Genomic DNA, 19,060 nt, shown 5'->3' with positions numbered 1-19,060 from the left:
TCTGGACTGGCTAACTCAGGGGGTCCTCCCAAAGCTGCCTTAAGCTTCTGAAATGCCTGCTTACATGCTGGGGTCCACATTACCTTATTTGTCCTGTTCTTCCTAGTCAGATCTGTGAGGGGAGCAGCTATGGCACTATAATTGGGAACAAACCTTCTGTAGTACCCTGCTGTCCCTAAGAATGCCATGGCTGAATAGCTTCCAGTTTGGCAGATTCTGACCTTATCTTACCACTCCCCATTCTATGTCCTAGGTAGGAGACCTCTGCTATACCCACCTGTCATTTGCTCGGCTTAATGGTCATCCCTGCCCTCTGTAATCTGCCCAGCACCTGCCTGACATGCCGAAGGTGCTCTTGCCAGGAATGGCTGTAGATAGCAATATCATCCATGTAAGGCAAACTCTCCTGCTCCTGCTATGATATGATCTACCAGCCTCTGGAAAGTCGCTGGGGCATTCTTCATCCCAAAGGGCATCTTTGTGAACTCATACAAGCCAAAAGGAGACACAAAGGCTGACTTCTCTCTAGCACTGGGAGTCAAGGGTAACTGCCAGTAACCCTTGGTAAGATCAATTGTTGTAAGATACTTAGTCACACCCAACTGCTCTAGGGCCTCATATGTCCTAGGCATGGGATAAGCATCTGACTCTGTGTGACTATTTAATTTCCCGGTGAACATGCCCCCAAACACCTGCAACACTGTTCTGACTTTTCAAACCTGGATAGGAGTTAGCTGCTGGGACATTGCTACCCCTTCCACTGAGATGTCAGCCCGAGCCTCACTGAGGAGATCAGTCCCCAGATCTCCCTCAGACTCCTCCTGCAATCCACTGCAAATGCTCAGCACAAGGGCCTCCCCTATCATGGTAAGGTTTCATCATGTTAATATGGTACAATTTGTGCTCCTGCCATCTGCCTAGCACTTCCACCATGTAGTTAACATCACTTACCTTTCTTACCACCTTGTAGGGTCCCTCCCAAACTGCCTGTAACCTGTTGTGTCTGACAGGAATGAGAACCATCGCCTGCTGCCCTACAGCGTACTCTCTAGCTCGAGCATTCCTGTCATACTACACCTTTTTCTGTTGTTGGGCTTCTGACAGGTACTCCTGGGCCAGGCCCATGAGTTCCCTAATCCTTGTGCTGAGGATCAGGACATATGCCACAACAGACTTCTTGTGAGATGCACAGTCACCTTCCCACTCATCTCAAATTAAATCTAGAAATCCCCTCACCCTATGCCCATACAGCAACTCAAAGGGTGAAAAACCTGTGGATTCCTGGGGAACCTCTCTGTAAACAAACAACAGATGGGGCAAATATTTGACCCACTCCCTCTTAAACTGATCTGCAATTTCCCGTAGCATGGACTTGATTGCAGAGTTTAACCTCTCAACAAGACCATTAGTCTGGGGATGGTAAAGGGTGGTCTTCATGTGCTTCACCCCACAGGACTTCCACAGACAAGCCAGCAGGTCTGACATAAAATTGGCTCCTCTGTCAGACAGTACTTCCTTTGGGAAACCTACCCTGCTGAAAATCTCTAGCAAAGCATTTGCCACCTTCTCTGCCTCAATGAAGGAAAACGCCACTGCCTCAGGGTATTGTGCAGCATAATCTACAATCACTAGGATATACTTTTTCCCTGTGGAACTTGAGGTACTCAGAGGACCATCAATATCCATAGATACCATCTGAAATGACTCCTCAATCACAGGCAAAGGCATGAAAGGAGCTCTCACCTTATATCCTGCCTTGCCTACCTTTTGGCACTGCTCACAGGACCTGCAGTACCCTGTTACATCTCTGGAAATTCCAGGCCAGTAGAAGTTTTGCATAATACGCCTCTTTGTATGTTTTATGCCCATATGACCTGCAAAGGGAATATCATGGGCTATGGCTAGAAGCACCAGATGGTAAGCTCTAGGCACTATCAACTGCTGTACTCTCTCACCTTCTAGCCCTCTCTCAGGGGTCCACTCTCTGTACAGTAACCCTTTGTTCCAGTATACAGATTCTCCCTTCCCTTGAGAATCAGGTGCCTCCCTAGCTATCTGCCTCAGGCCTTGCAATGTAGGGTCTGAGAGCTGAGCCTGTCTCAAGTCTCTCCTTGTAACCATTCCCAGCTCCCCTTCCACAGGAAGTCTGGCATCCTCTGACAGCGGTGCCTCACTGTCAGCTTGGGTACTGCTACTCACCTCTACCTTTGCAGTTACCCTGTCCAAGGGAATATCAGTACCCACAAGCAGCTGTGGCTCACATTCAGTCTCACTGCTACAGTGTAGCTCACTCCCTGAAGTAACAACCTCAGCAGTCCTGGCTGCAAGTATGCAGTCAGTCTGGGTCTCCCCCAGGCTACCAGACCCACATGCTTGTCTCCTAGCCTTACTGCATGTAACTGTATAAGTACATAGTACTGCCTCATCCAAATCCCTCCCTCTCAGGACATTTGCAGGATGGTAGTTCCATACCCCTATTGTCTCAAGACAACACACTGTTGGCATTTTGTCTTTCCCACTTACCGGCTCCTTCACCTTTGGTTCCCCACCTTGCCTCCATGGACACCTGTATGCCACATAGCCCCACTGGTTGCATTCAAAACATTTAACCCTAGCTCCTGGATGTGTACCTGGACTAGTGGCTTCCCCTGCTACTGGTGGATTCTGTTGGGGCAGTCTGTGCTGCCCATCATGGGTTCCTTTAGACCCATGAGCAGTACTGGAACAGTACCTTCCTGTGCAGGGCTGCCCTGCTTGCTAGGTATAGGTCTCCCTTCTTCCCCAACTCCTCTGAAGTAGCACACTGTTTATCAGCTAACCAGATCCTCATGTCCTCAGGCAAAGTGCTAAGGGCTTGTTCCCTTACCAAAAGGTCTGTCAGCCCTTTAAAAGTGGTGACCTGACATCCACTCACCCAGCTATGAAAATAAGTACTCAGTTCAACAACGTATTCACATACATTTTCATCTGCCTTGCGTCTATGCTCATGAAACTTTTTCCTATATATTTCAAGTGTTAGCTTAAAACATTCTAATAAATGTCTTTTTACAGCAGTGTAATCAAAACAGTCAGTGTCATGCATTTTTGTTAAAGAAGTTACAGCTTTACCATGGAGTAAGGGGGTCAGGAGCCATACCCAGAGCCCTTGGTCAACTTCATACTGTTTACATACCCGCTCAAACATATGAATGAAGCTATCAAAATTATCCCCCTCTTTAAACTGTGAAAGAAATGTACTGACCTTTTGTGCTTCTGTGGTCCAGTTACTCTCTTCCCCATTACTTCCATGACTCTGGCAAAGAGTCAGCATTTCCCACTCATGCCTCCTCTGCCGTTCATTTTCCTCAGCTTGTAGACTCCTCATTTTCTCAGCTGCTTCTAGTTGCATATGCCTGGCCTCCAATTCAAGTCTCTTTAGCTCCAGCTGGATTTTTAAGTCCACTGCAGAAAGGTTGAGCTGTCCATTCTCTGAGGATATTGTATCTCCACTGTCAATCTGATTGTCCTCCAGGCTGCTGTTTTCTGATGCAGCTGTAACCAAGGCTGCAGTCAGGTCTGCTTTAGTCAGGTTTCCATGCCAGTCCCCTAGCCTGGCACATCTCCACCAGCTGACTCCTTGTCTGCTTCCCATACTCCTCTGCTGACATGCTGCATGCTCACCCTGACTAACACTAAGCTAACAAAAGAAATAAAACAATTGTGATCTGAACTCTGAGAATACACTTCATGGCTGCTTTAGAGTACAAAACACTTTCAGAGATCACTGTATATAAGCTACAGGAATTCGCTCTACCCACACCACTACAAGCCTATTAGTATGTGAAGTAGATCCCATCACTGCCACCACTTGTGATGACTGTGCCTTGGCCCAGCAATCAAGGAGCCTCAATCCTCACCACTCACACCAGGGAGGTAGTCTCATAGAAGAGAAAAGGATAACTAATACACACGGTAAAGTACAATTTCCCTTAAAAATATTTAATAATAAATAATTAAAACACAAGACAAAACTATTACACCACAGAGATATATAAGAGTTCAGAGATCACACAGACACTTAATATAATACAGTAGGATAGGTCTGATTTCAAAGAAAAATACCTAATTAATATTTACTAGCTTTAACTATTCCTACAAGAAATCACAGTGCTAAAATGTACATGTGAGCACAAGGCAGAGTGCTGAGAAGTTAGATATCAAGATCAAAATGCTCCCTGGTCTCTTGTGAGAAATAGTATTTAAACATTACTAACAAACATGTCTCTAAGGCCCTCCCAAAATTACATCATTTTTGACACTTAGGTTTTCCCAGTATTCATATTGCATCATCTTAACAGCTGGTCTGAGTTCTGAGGCCACAAACTGCATTATTTAGCAATCTAACACCTGCACAGAAACTTACAACAATGCAAGGCATTTCACATATACATTCTAGCAGAAACTAGATCAATAAAGCACCTTCCACATCTAAATTCTAGTCATAAACTTTAGTCTTAAAACAATGGGCATGAAATCTTCATCCAGCCTCCCTGCAGCCGAATTCTAATATAAAAGGATCACAACATGCTTCACTGGGCCAGTAGAGTGCAATGTTGTCACATATTTTGCAGTTCCACATTTCACAGTAATCTTTTACACTCAAGAAAACATGCCTGTATTTTACATTTATTTAGAAATGCCAGAATTATATATCAAATTCTATTTGACTAGTCTGGCAGCCTTCACCCATCTCTCCCCAATCATCACACATACTGTAAGAAATATCACGTTTATAATTAGAAATATCATACAAATCTATTGTCTCTGCTTTGTTTCTGTACTGTGTACAACTGTGTGCATTCTTCTACATTCAGTTTTCTGTGTCTTGAATCACGGTGTCCAAGCTGTGGCTGAAATGGGTCTGTAAACTAATTCTGTTACTCTGTTGCCAAACTGAAATAAATAAATAGATAGATAAATTAATAAATGCCAGTGGAAATTTTTTTTTAAGTAAGAACACTAGCATGGGATATTGCAAATATTAAACACTTTACATTTTAGGTCAGAAAATTTATTTTTTCATGAGTCTAAATTATGTGGTTATTTAATATCCATAACCTGATTGTGTATTCATGTTTCAGCTAACAGAAATTTTGAATTTAATGAAAAGTCCTGACATAAAAATCAGGCTGAAGGTGCCACTGAATCTTGATCTTACAGTCTGTTGCTTTCAATTCCAGAAAAAAAGAATGAAGAAACAAGATGTCCTAAATGTAGGAAAGGCAGTAGGGAGTTCAGGTCTATCAACTTTAGACATAATGTCTAACTTTCTAAACAAGAATGTTTATGCTATTTGATAGTTAAACCCATGATGATATTTCTTTCTTTTTACTTTTGAACTGTTCCAGAACTATCTAAACAGCTTGATCAAACACATTCTTTCAAATGTTCTTTCAACTGTAAGGAATTTGATTTTGGAGAATGCCTTATCAAAAAAAAGGAGATGAAACCTAATATTCTTGTATGTACTTGATTTAATTCAATGTACATAGTTGTATATTTCCATCTTTTGGGCATATGCTATCTCTATTAAGTAAAAAAAAAGAAAAAAATAGTCTTATACAGCATGCTACTTCTGGCACTTAAATTCAGAAAGCTTTTGTCTTACTTTATTTCATTTATCACCTCTGCGTTGAGCAAGTAGTCATAATGGATTCACAATTTGGTGACTCTTTTATAGGTGATACCTATAAGGTATTTAGGTAAACTTTGCCTGTGTTGTAGTCAGTTATTACACAGTTTTCTAGACTGTGGACTTACATAGGCAGCTGTTCAAATCCAGAAAAGAAAAACATAATGTAAGTATAGTGACATGAAACTGTGCTACATCCAACACTGCAGCAAAATCCTTCTATCCCTTTAATGTCTGACAGTGTAGAGGTTATGGCTGTGAGATGTAGTTCCAATGGTACAGGGTTTGATTCTCTCAGCTCTTATTTGCCTACTGTGTGACATTGAGCAAGTTATTTAACCAGACATTGCTCCCAGGTCACTCCTAAAAAGGAACTGTGTGCCCAGTTGGCCGACCTGTTAACAAATAACATTATTATTAATAGGCAATAAAACTCAGTAGAAAAAACGAAGAATTACAGTTAAATGCTATAAAACTTCTGAAAACAGAACTTACTAAAATAAGAGTACGAGAGCCAATCTTTAGTGCTTTCATCCAGTTTTATTGTGCTGGACTTCATCAGAATGTATAAAATTACAGTTGAAACTGTCAATATATAAGGAATAATAATGAGTTAGTGATACCAAACAAATAGAACCAATGAGGAGCCATACTCATAGAAACATGAATATTCATGAGAACAGTGAAGCATGAATATTCAACTAATGTACAGTAATTCATGAATATGTAATAGAAAATTATAATCCCTAAGTAATACCAGATAAGGAATAACTGCTTAAGGTTAAAAGTTCCATTTCAAACCACATCTAATGTTTAAGTGTTCATTTAAGCCTGGGGGGGAGCTTCAGCATTTAACAAAAGTTGCCAATGTAATTCTTTAACCTTCAGTAAAGTGTTTTTGTCTCCAAAAAATAAAGGTACATAGTCTAACACAAAGAAATTAAATCCAGTAAAGGTAGTACAAGAAATGCTGTGTTTAGCTAATGCATTATTAGGATCGCTCTTTCTAGTAGCTGTAAGATGTTCTTTAATTCTGGTAGAGAGCTTACGTATGGTTTTGCCAATATAGAATGAAAAACAGGTGGTACAAATAGCGGCGTATACAACAAACAGAATTACAATCAAAATAGCCTTTAAATTCAACTAAAAATTGTTGTGTTTAAAGGTATAACTACTACCAGTGAAGATCCAATTACAAACTATGCATTTATTACAAGTGAACATACCTTGAATTTGGTGAGCAACTGGTGGAGATACTAATAAGGAGTTGTCGCTATTTTCTAACATTAATTGTAGAGATTTAATTTTTTTGTATGTAAAAACAGGACTGGAACCCAACTTAAAGTTGATATCCTGACTAGAGGTCAAAATATCCCAATTATTGTAAAATACTCTTTTAATAGCATTAGAGTCTCTACATATAGGAATGGGGAAAGAAGAACATCTATCAGTTCCAGTGTTGGTGGGTGTAGGAGAATGTTGAGAAGGAGAGAGACCTGTAGGTGTGGGAGGTATATAGTTATGATGTGGAAGTACATTGTTGTGTTTAGGAGTAAAACCATTTAATATAATGGGAGGAAACATGGTGTGTCTTAATGATTTAACCTCTGTAAAGATAGATTGTAACAAGCTATTAAGGTATCCTCTATCTAATAAGAATTTAGTGAAAATAAGACATTCATTTAAAAAGGAGGAATCATCAGAAATAATTCTGGAAAGTCTAATATATTGTCCTTTAGCCATGTTGTGCTTAATAAACTGGGGGTGCATACTAGAGTAGTGTAAATTATTTCTGAAGGTACTTTTCCTATAAATAGAGGATGTCCAAGAAAGTGTGTTGGAATTAAAAGTGATTTGTATGACTAGAAAGTTAACTACCTTACCAATGGCTGAAATTTTAAATTTAAGGAAAGGAATACTATTAGATTTCTGATTAATAAATTAATGAAGATTGTTATCAGTACCCCTCCATACAAAAAACAGGTCGTCAATGTATCTTCTATAAAGGTATACCTGATTAAAATCTAGTAGAGATACCAAAGAATTATTTTCCCACCAAGCTAGTACCAAATTAGCATAGGCTGGTGCTAATTTAGCTCCCATAGCAACTCCCTTAGTCTGATGAAATATCTTGTCTGTGAAATAAAATAAATTGTTAGTTAAAACTAAAGAAGTTAAAGTACTGATGGTATCAATTCTATATGAAGAAAGATTAGTACACTTATTAAGATAGTTGTTTAGATAAGAAATACCTATGTCATGAGGAATATTAGTGTATAAAGATTCAATATCCAAGGTAACTAGAATAATGTCAGAGCAAGGGGGTGGATTTGCGTTTAACAAATTTAAGAAATCCCATGAGTCTCTTAGGAAAAAAGGGCAATTCTGTACAATTGGATTTAAAATTAAATCTATATATTCAGCTATACCCTCAGTTTTTGTTTTTTTATTAGACACAATATGTCTAAAAGGAGGGTTAACAAGATCTTTATGGATCTTAGGGATCCCAAAAAATTTCCAAGGTGTGGATTAGTAACATTCATAAAGGAAACTTCCATTTCTGAAATTAAATTGTTGTCATGTAAATCTGTAATGGTATTGTCAATGGTTAAAAAGGCCTTTTCAACATCAGACATAGAAGCAGGGGAGTAAAATTCACTGTTGGTTAGATCTTTTAATAAGGTCTGAGTATATCTATTCTGTTCCATTAAAAGTATACCAGAGCCCTTGTCAGCTCTCATTATTCTTAGGGATTTATCATTAACTAAATATTTAAAGCAGGCAATTGAGAATTAGAGAGATTAAACCATTTGTGTGTATCTTTAACAGTCAAATGGTGATGTAAGTCTTTCTCACATAGTTTAAAAAAAATCTGTAAAGTATTACATAAAGGGGGATTATAAAGGCTTTTTCTGATCGGTAGTTTCAGTACAGAATCAGTATGGTCATTACTAATATCATCATCATCATCAACATCATCATTAACAGTATTTTTAAGATGTAGGAATTTAAGGTTCAACTTTCTAACATATAGCCTAAGATCTAATAGAAGGGAAGAAATGTCTGCACGATGAGCAGGAATGAAGGAGAACCCCAATTTTAGAAGACTAACACAACTATCATCAAGGTTCCTATCAGTTAAATTAAATACTTCATGTTTGAATAGCAAAATATGTCAGAATTGGGAAAAAAATCAATGTTCGAAGTAGATGTATCTGAAATGTTCAGCGATTCTGTGTTCTTCTTGGTCTTCCTCGAGGAAAATTTCTCCCTAAATGAGACCCTGATCTTAGGGAGAGGCCTCGAGCAGGAAGATGTAGTGTGGAATCCTGAAGAAACTGGGTTTCTCTGTGATCCATGGCTTGACTTAGATCTCTGTCTCTGAATTGTGTAGATTTCTCCTGTTTTCTGGTGATGATCTGGGAAGGAAGTAGTACTTGACTCCTTTTGGATAAAAAAGTAGAGCCATTATTTTGGTTAGGTTCAATGGAGGTGGTAGGAGACACAATGGCTTGAGAATGTTGTATAGGGTTGTTAATTGTAGTGCTTAGTAAGGGGATAGTGTTAGTGGGGGCAGAAGTGTTGCTAGAACATGTAGGAATAGAGATACATTTATTAATAATAGGAACAGCTTAAGTGACTGTGGTGATAGGAGCTGTTAAAGGAATGTGAGAGGGAGTATAAGGAACATTAGTAGTAGTAGTCTGACCAATTAAAATATTATGGGAAACATCAAATGAAGAAGAAGCCGGAACTTGTGGAGGAGAAGCTGTAAAAGGTGAAGTTTCAGATGAGTAAACAGGGTTTTTGTGGGAAAAATCAGGAGGGACTGAATTGGGATTGTTGTAGGAATTGAGATTAAAATCAGAAAAACCTACTGGAGTGTGGAAGGTAGAATTAGTCTTTTTTATATTGAACCCAGTAGAATAATTATTATTACTGGAGTTTCTATGACTAAATCTATATTTGCCTTCAGATCGTAAGGGGTAAGCTCTGTTTTGCATATACTGCAACAAGTCCCTTCTCAACTTCTGCTGTTTTTTATGTATTAAAGAGGCAACATGTCTGTTTACTCTGGGCTGAATCCCATTATAAATTTGTAATAATATGTTAAATTCAGGGTGGTTAATTATTTCAGAGTGTAAATTATGAATATCTTGACTAATGTTTATAAGCTGATTATGTTCCATCAGGGAACGTAAAACAATTAAGTCAGTGGTGTTATAAAGAGCTACTAGCTCCTTATATATAAAGGAATCACTAGAAATATTATTGGGAAACTTGGTAATGCGTAGTCCTAAAGGGACTATGTCTTTGCTAAGGCAACAAGATAAATAAAAGTTATCATATTGTAGGTTCTTAAAAGAAATAAACAGTCTTTCTAGTTTGAAAATGTTTTGCTTTAAATATCTGATAGATGAGGACTGTCTGTTAAATAAGACATCATTGAAGTTAGTGTCCGAAAGGGTTACTGAAAAAGGATTAGGTTGTTTGTTGTCATTAACAAAAGATAAAAGATCTTCAGCAGCAATGGGAAGTGAATATGTGGGTTGCTATGAAGTACAGAACATTGGAGCAGGAAATATTTGTAGTTGAGCTCTATGTGTGTGTCTTATCAGAAACACTAGTAGAGTTGATTGTAGTTTTCTGCTGGGAGCCATTAAACTGGGAGTTGTCAGTTGTTGTCAGTTGTAGTTGTTATTATTATTAAACTATATTGTAATATAATTCTGATGGTTAAGGCTATGATCTTTATCCTGTTGTCTTGGGTGTAAATCCATTATCTCTGTTTGTTTGACGTATGGCTCTGACCTAGTCATTTCAGCAGAACAGTTCTTGCAAGCTGATACTAAACAGTTTTCTACCTGGTGGTCCTACGTAGTTAACATATAAAAAAAGACTTACTAAATGAAAAGCAAAAGTGTTAAAACTAAGGTGTCTAGCCTCACTGCCCATCTTAACCTTTATGCTGTACTGCCTTATATTTTTTCCAACTCACAGGTTTTCTAGTTTGGGGATGTTATTTCAAATTAAGCAATACATGCCTAACGGCAAGAGTTGTATGTTATCAAGAGAGAATCCAGGATCAAACTGAGGGACTAAACATAAAGAATTACTTTTTTTGTAACAAACCCTAAAGACTGAGTGACTAAACATAAAGAATTACTTTTTTTAACAAACCTTAAAGACTGAGTGACTAAACATAAAGAATTACTTTTTTTAACAAACCTTAAAGACGTACCTGTTTCTTTATTTTTTATTTACATTTATATTGTTACTCTTCTTTTCATTTATGTCTGTAGTTTCGGTACAGTGCTCTTCTGATATGCAGAGCTAAAATTGTATCCATGCTTTCAGAAAACAATGAGGGGAAGTGCCTCAGTGGTCTTACACTGAGGGTACTGTGCTACACAGGGGCGGCCCGTGCTATTGGACTGCCGGACTGCAGCCCCCCCAGCAGTAAAAAAGAAAAAAAAGAAAGAAAATAAAAGATAAAAATGAAAAATTAAAAATCATGGACTTTTGCGCACTAGTCCGGACTGCTGCTGAGACATTCTGGAGCATGCGCAGATGGTCTCAGCAGCAGTCTGGATTAGGAAACATTTACAAGCGGAGATCCCAGAAGTCTATGCAGTTGTAACTGCATAGACTGTCGCTGGAAACAGATTGAACTCGGACTGCAACGTCGGCAGGCTGGAGTCTCATCGGGGGAAGAACATCTCGCGTGGTGGATTTGATGCTCCAACGGACGTAATGCGCTGGCAGGTTTGTAGTGCTCTAACAGCTATGGATTTAATGGCATCTACATCACTCCAGATAAGGGTGTGTGTGTGTGTGTGTGTGTGTGTGTGTGTGTGTGTGTGTGTGTGTGTGTGTGTGTGTGTGTGTGTGTGTGTGTGTGTGTGTGTGTGTGTGTGTAAATGCCTCAGTTGCTATATACTGGTGGCTAGAACAAACTCATGGTGGTGTGGTAGGGAATACCTCAGGCTTGAACCCTGTACCTTGTATGCAGGTGTTAAGGACCTGAATTCCCTACCCACCACCATTTTGCCTCATATTTGATATGATCTGTTCCTCATAATATCTGTGGTTTGTAAATGCTGCAATGCTTGATATTTGATGGTGCAGTGGTAGCATTGTTGCCTCACAGCTGCAGGTTCTCAGGCTTGATTCTTGGCTGGGGTGCCTTCTGTGTGGGGTCTGCATCTTCTCCCTGTGTTTGTGTGGGTTTGCTTTTGTGTCCTCCCATGTTGCAAAGACATGTCTGCATTATTTCTTCCTGGGCCTCTGCTGAAAATTGTTTTTTTGTTCCAAGTCAGACTGTCCTGATTAACAAATGTTAAATAAAATTGACAGGCATTTGAATTTCAGACTTCAGGTTTCTGAATGTTTAATTCCTTACATATTTGATGGTGCAGTGGTAGCATTGTTGCCTCACAGCTATAGGTTTTCTAGTTTGATTCTTGGCTGGGATGCCTTCTATGTGGAGTCTGCATCTCATCTCTGTGTTTGTGTGGATTTGCTCTGGTGTTCTGCCATTTTACAAAGACATGTGTCTGCAGTATTTCTCCCTGGGCCTCTGCTGAAAATTGTTTTTGTTCCATCAGAAGTAAAATTGACAGGCATTTGAATTTCAGACTTCATATTCTTCAGAAAATACATAGTAACACAACCACAACCTTTTATTCTAGCAATTTTCTAAGTTTATAAGATGAATATTTGAAATTTGTCCTTATTTTTGGGACTGTATTACCCCATTATTGGCTTTGTCCAGGTTTTTTCTGCTAAGGTTGACAGCTATGGCAAGAACTGAATTCACTGAATATGTTTGAGGGTTGTATTCCCTCATTACTGGGTTTGTCCAGGTGTTTTGTGCTAAGAAGTTGACAGCTATGGTGAGAACTGAATTCATTAAATGATAGCCATTTAAGTTTCAGTCTTCCTCTCTTTCACAAAGCAGCTGATTTGGCGTAGTGGTATGTTGCTCTGACTGTTTTGCACAGGGACCTTGGCAGTAAAATGTATGGTGGTAACACAGCATTTTTCTTTCACAAAGCAGGTGATTTGGCATAGTGGTATGTTGCTCTGACTGTTTTGCACAGGGACATTGGTAGTAAAATGTATGGTGGTAACACAGCATTTTTCTTTCACAAAGCAGCTGATTTGGCATAGTGGTATGTTGCTCTGACTCTTTTGCACAGGGACTTTGGCAGTAAAATGTATGGTGGTAACACAGCATTTTATTCTAGCAACTTTCCAAGATTATACAAGCAATGTTTAATGTGTCCCTGGTTTTTGGACTTTTGACCCCCTCCAATAAATTTGGCTTTTTCCAGATTTCTTGTGCTGCGAAGTTGAGATGCAGTTGAGTATTGAGTAGATTTTACAAGGAGCTGAGAGCTGCAGGGGAAGAGAAGTTTAGTGCTGCTTGTGCTAAGTCAGCTTGCATTGTTAATAGCACAACAGGTTGTGTCCTTGCTTTTGATGCAGAAGGTTGTTGGTTCTATTCTCACAAGGGGTGAATACTGCCATACTGAAAAAGTTAAGATACTAACTATGAGCCTGTTATCAGTTTGCCACCCATTCCCTATTGCAATATTACTAGCTTATCATTTTTAATGTAATATAGGCAATTTATTCCTCAGGGGCACCAGACACTTTATTTTTCGATGAAACCATGAAATATAAAGGTGTTTGCTAGCAACAATCTCTTCATTAGTTACAGATTTATTTAATGTGGAATTATTTAGATGACTTTTTTACTTCTTCAGAGATTGTGCATATTTACTGATAATGGTGGACTGTAGAATTGTGCATATTTACTGATAATGGTGGACTGTAGAAGTTTGAGTAGACTTTTATGATGGAAATGTTCTGAACTGGGCAGTTTTGTCATTATGGGTGCATGCATTTTGTTTCATCGTTTACTGGAAAGATGTTCTGAATTGGGCAGTTTTGTCATCATTGCTGCATGTGTTTTGTTTCATTGTTTACTGGAAAAATGTTCAAAACAATAGGAAGGTGTATCAAAGAGCACATGTATGTTTCATATGCAAGGGGCCTATGATTTGAAAACAGCCCAGAATTAATCTTTATGTGCCACTAGTAAAATGTATTTTCTTTGAATGTGGGTTTCAATGCTGTTTCAATGAATGTGAGTTTCAAGGGCAGAGAAGTTATAATGCTAAGTTTGTTTAGCAGATGTCTTAGTGTTTGTGCTGTAAAATGCAAAATAAAACTTTCAAATGAAGTCCAAATCATCACAGAAGTAAATCAGTATGCACATTAGTGTTTATGGTAAATGGAGTAAAATAGCCAAGTAATGGATCATTGGAATGGCTACAGGGGGAGGCTCCATTCAACTATGATTTTCTGAGGGGGAAGGGCGGCAAACTTAAAGACAGCCCCAGCTGAACTATACCTCCCAACTGTCCAGATTTTCAAAGAATGAATACATTTTTGCTTCTTATTTTTGGTTTGTTCCTCATAAAAATTGTGGTTTTCTGGCAAATCATTTAGGAATTAAGTCACTAAATAATGACACACTGAGTTTCAGACATCATAATCTTCAGAAAAATGCATGCTAAAGTAAGACCTGTTGTTCTATCAACTGTCTCAGTTTATACAAGAGCAATTTTTAGTATTGTTTATATGTTCCCCCAATATATTTGGCCTTGTCCAGATTTATTGCATTAACAGGTTGAGAGGTACATGCAAATAAATTGCTTTATAGAATTAGGCATAGCCAAACCTCTCAACTGTCCCTGATTTTGGCTCAAAATGTTGCTCTTCCCCCTAATAATCCCTCCGCAAAATAGCAATTTTGTAAGAAAACATGGAAGGTTTACAATTAAGAAATAACTAATAATCGGTTATAGATTACTTTTATTTCGGAAATGCATGTAGATTCTTTTATTTTGTCAGCTGCTCAAGTTAGCAGTACTAATAATAAAGTGTCCCTTCTTTGACAGGTTCCCAGCTGTATTGTGTGGCTATTTTATATTTTTACATCACATATGTGGTCCATTTTTCATAAAATTGTGTTTTTTTTTTGGCAAATTAGTGACAAATCATTAAAGACTGAAGTTAGAAAATAATGACAGACATTTGAGCTTCAGATTTCATACCATTCAGAAAATTCATACTAATGCAAGACCTATTCTATCATCTTTCTAAGTTTATAAGAGCAATATTTAAAAATTGTCCTTATTTTTGGGCCTTTGTCCCTCTTCTTTGTATGGCTTTGTCCAGATTTCGTGCTCTGAGGTTGAGAGGTATGACAAATGTGTCAGGGCCATCACAGTCAGCCAGAGATATTTCAAATTGTGACATACTTGTTGCACCCCACTCCCCCATGTAGTGACTCTGGATGTGTCGAAGCAAGGCAAGGAGTAGTTATGCAGTGTAAATGTGCAGAGTATCCCCCACTAGAGTGGCTTTTCATCTGTCCTTGATTTTTGCAGAATGGTCTGGTTTCTGTCATATTTTTTGTACTGTTGATTTATGCTTATTACTCAAAGTGCCTGTTGCTCTGTGTTTAAATACTTTAATGACCATCAGGTAAGCTTGGCTGAGATAGTAAGATGCAAGTAAGCTTTAATAAGCATACTGTTAAAGAATTTCCAACATTGAAAACCTTTCTGTTGTTGCCATGTAGAGAATACTTAACTAGATAAGGTATAAGCCTTGGGTATTGAAATGCACATGACAGTATTTGTAATAAAGGATAGGATTACATTATTTTAAGAAGCTCATTACACTTGGAGACTTCTAGTCATCTCTGCAGGCTTTACCCGTAAATGAAACAGACTGCCAATCGTGTGGTCCATAACCTGTACAGTAATCCTTTTAAGCAATGTATCTTGAGCTTATTTCTTGTTTGCTTTTCATTTTTTACTTTGATCATGTTTTCCCCATGAAACAAGTAGATAGTTGTCAGGCAGCATGTCTTTTTTTGGATAAGAAACATTTTTAGAAGTGGGGCCATCAGAGATTTTTACTTTCAGCATGTTACTTGGTACTTTAATAAAGCTGAATATAAATTATAATTAGATCTGCAGTGCAAGAATTGGTTTGAGTTGAGTGCTGCTTGTTTTTCTTATACTTGATTTTGACTGGCATTCCATTAATGTATTTAAAAAGTAATTTATTTTTTTCATGCCTCACAACCTTTTTGTTTCCATCTAGATATTAAGTAAGCTGTCATGCAGCCAATGTATTGAAATATTTTTATTCTTCTACACTTCATTTTGTCTTGATTGGACTCTCATAATGACGGTTTGGCACCCAGGGCAGCGTATTTAATTAGTTTTTGTGGTTTTGAGCATAGCTTCTCCCCTTTCTAGTTGGCCGCACCCCTTCCCATTGACCCACCCATTCAGCTATCTCCTGCAGCCCCCCTTTGATTTGAAGTCACCAGCTGCCACTGGTGCTACAAAGGAGGTGGTCTCTTACATGCCATAGGTTTCACTCTGTATAATTTCTGGAAAATATATCAAGTCCTTTCTCTAATGAGTTTTATTCATTTCTTTACTTTATTTAGTCTTTATTTATCAAGTTAAAGTTTATCAAGTTAAACTCACAAAATACAACTGCTTCTGTTAAAGAGAGACCTAAGAACTTTGAGCTGGTTAAGGTATTAGCTCAGTGACAGAGAGCAATAGGTAAGAAATCAGAAAATGTGCAAACTGATTTTGTAATGCATTTCATTTTTCTGTTTTTATTTTTTTTTATTCTTCTTTTTGTCTGCACACGCAATTCAGTACTGCTACTCAGCTGGACTAGGGCACTTATTATATAAATAATTTAAATTAAGTATTTTGTGAACATAATAAATGTAAATAAAAGAGCCAGGATAGCCTGAACTGGCCAACATTTGATGACCTTGTATTAGTCCAATCAATTAGGGTCTTTTCTTTAGACTCCATAATAAATGTCTCTATGTTCTCCACTCTAGAGCTTTACTTTGCTGCTTCTGTGCAGCCTTAGTTCTGAGTTTGTGTGCGCTATATATCCCTAGCTTCATCTGCTGGAGTCTATCATATCTCAATTAAAAAGAATATGCAATAAAATGTCATATCTAAAGAAAAGACTTTTTCATAAATTAATCTGAAATGATTTACATTTAGTCATATCCATACATGTTATACTATTTCATTTTCAGTGATGTTTTGATAGGACCTGTACTGGAAAACTGATTCTAGCAAGCTGGCTTGACCATTTTGTAGTCCCCTTATTTGTTGTCCTTTCCTCTGCTGAGGTTTTCTCCACAGCTGTATATGGACACTGCCCAAGAGACAGACAACATAGACTGTGGCAATATTTATGGGAGACACATGAGGTAAAGCCTCCCCTGTAAAAATGCTTTAATAGTGCAGCAGCGACTTCTGAAACTTGCTTTTTAGGAGTTATAAAAGATGTTAATTAAAAAGTTATTTTTTACAGTTTCCTGACTTGTGCTCTTGAGTCTTGTACTTATGATAGGTACTCATTTAAAGACTGGTGGGTTGTTAAGCAGTGTTTAATGTGAATCATCACTATGACGGCCATTTTTCTGTAGAAAGTTACAATGTTCCAGCTTAGAAATTTTCTCCTTAGGCTAATTAGTGATTACCATGTCCAGGACACGAGCCATTCTGACTGGGCAGTACTTCTTGCTTTAGGTCTGCACTGTGAGGGGCATTGGTAATCAGTTACCTCCTAAAAGCATCTTTTATAATGGTACTACTTTTCTCATCTGGCATATTCAGGTCTCCCAGATTCTTGCTTTAGTATTCTGAGATTTTCTTCTATAATTCCATCCTTATTCTTGTTATAGGATGTGTAAATAATTCATACAGCGAGCACCGTTCCCTTTCTATCTTCATAATGATCAACCGTGTTTTATGCTTTCCCTGGTTAGACATTTCCTGTGTAGTCTTTATGTTCATAGGTTCATAGGCAATTACTAAGTTACTGGTCCTAGGAGGCCATGTTTTCCCATTTGTAAATGACAGGATAAATTACCCAGGAGGCTATAGTTGTGTTTAGGTGGCAGAGCATTTACAAGCTGCCTCTGTCTATTAGGGGCATACTTGCCAGTACAGAGGTAAATTTTCCAATTCCCCATCCATTGGTTCACCTTGTGTTTGAACAGTGTCAAGGATTAAATCTGCTCTCATGGATGGGAAGCCATTTACAGAGTAGGGATAGTCTCTGAAACACATACCTGTCTCTCTAACATGGTCTATTTATGTTGCAAACAAGGTTTAGGTCCTTCAGTTGGTTATTTCTAATGCTGGTAGACTTGTGGATGTGCATCAAGTCCATCAGTGCTATATCAGATAATGCCTTGTAAGCTAAACATTGACCACCTCTCAGTAGTCTGTAGGAGACTTACTATAGAAATAAGGCTTTAAGATAGTCTGGGTACAGTAGAATAGTGATATTTGTGGACCTGGATGCCGTATCCTTGCTTATAAACTTTGTAATGTGGAATGATTTCCTTACAAAAGGTCAATTCACTGTCCACATATGTTTCTTAGCTCTAACCACTGGGTCTACTTTTTGGGGTGTATATGACAATTCCCAGGGATGTCAGACTTTGCAAAGGATAATTTTGTGCATTTTCTGCATTCAGTTTTTAGACCTTGGTTTTGTCACTAATAATTAGTTTGTGATAAGCCCTCTTGGACGATATTATTATCCTAGTGAGATTTTACAGTTGCACCAAGCTTGGTCATCTACAAACTTGTTCAACTATTGGCCTTTAATGTAAGCTTTGACTTCCAAACAGTAGATGCCAAAAAGAGTGGCCCTAGCACTGACCATGAAGGACTCTGTCCCCATATCATGACTTCCTCTGTATTAGCTGTGAGTCATTTGGCTAATTTGGCTACCCAATGTGACATATGGGTTTACTCCTAGTTTTGTGAGTTTGTCGACAATGCCTGAATGGGGAATACTGTTGTATTTTTTTGTAAAGGTCAAAAAAGGCAGTGTGTCCCATTTTGCACTCACCCATAGCTTTTTTGACTGTGTTGAAAAAGCCCACCAGCTTATACAAGCAAGAACTGCCCTTCCTTTATGAAACCAAGCTGTGATGGAACCAGTGTCCAAGCATTCCCGATGTCTTTATTTTAATATCCATGATAATTCTTTCCATGGTCTTACATATGAAACTAATCAGATGCACGGGGCTGTAATTACCACAGTCAGTGGCTGGCTTGCATGAACCCCATTTGGAGCAGTTTGCTGCCAGTTACAGCACACATGAATAGTTGAAGCAAGCACTTTGCTTCACTTCTGACCACAAAAACAGTATTAGTAAACTGGCTCAATATGTCATGCTTCATACTAGTCACAAGTCATCATGGGATATTATCAAGGCCCATAGATGTAGTTTTCTTT

At 38.3% G+C, this 19,060-nt stretch overlaps 1 protein-coding gene across 3 annotated transcripts in view; it reads left to right on the top strand.

Moving 5' to 3' along the window:
* The window catches only part of DLGAP1 (DLG associated protein 1), a 5,750,587-nt gene that overhangs the window by 4,686,959 nt on the left and 1,044,568 nt on the right, over positions 1 to 19,060 (top strand). The gene's annotated exons all lie outside the window — the stretch shown is intronic.

This window comes from Protopterus annectens, chromosome 3.part0, assembly GCF_019279795.1.
Source record: "Protopterus annectens isolate FY-2018-M chromosome 3.part0, PAN1.0, whole genome shotgun sequence".
NCBI classification, from domain to species: Eukaryota; Metazoa; Chordata; order Ceratodontiformes; family Protopteridae; genus Protopterus; species Protopterus annectens.
This window is presented reverse-complemented; position numbering and strand designations above follow the sequence as displayed.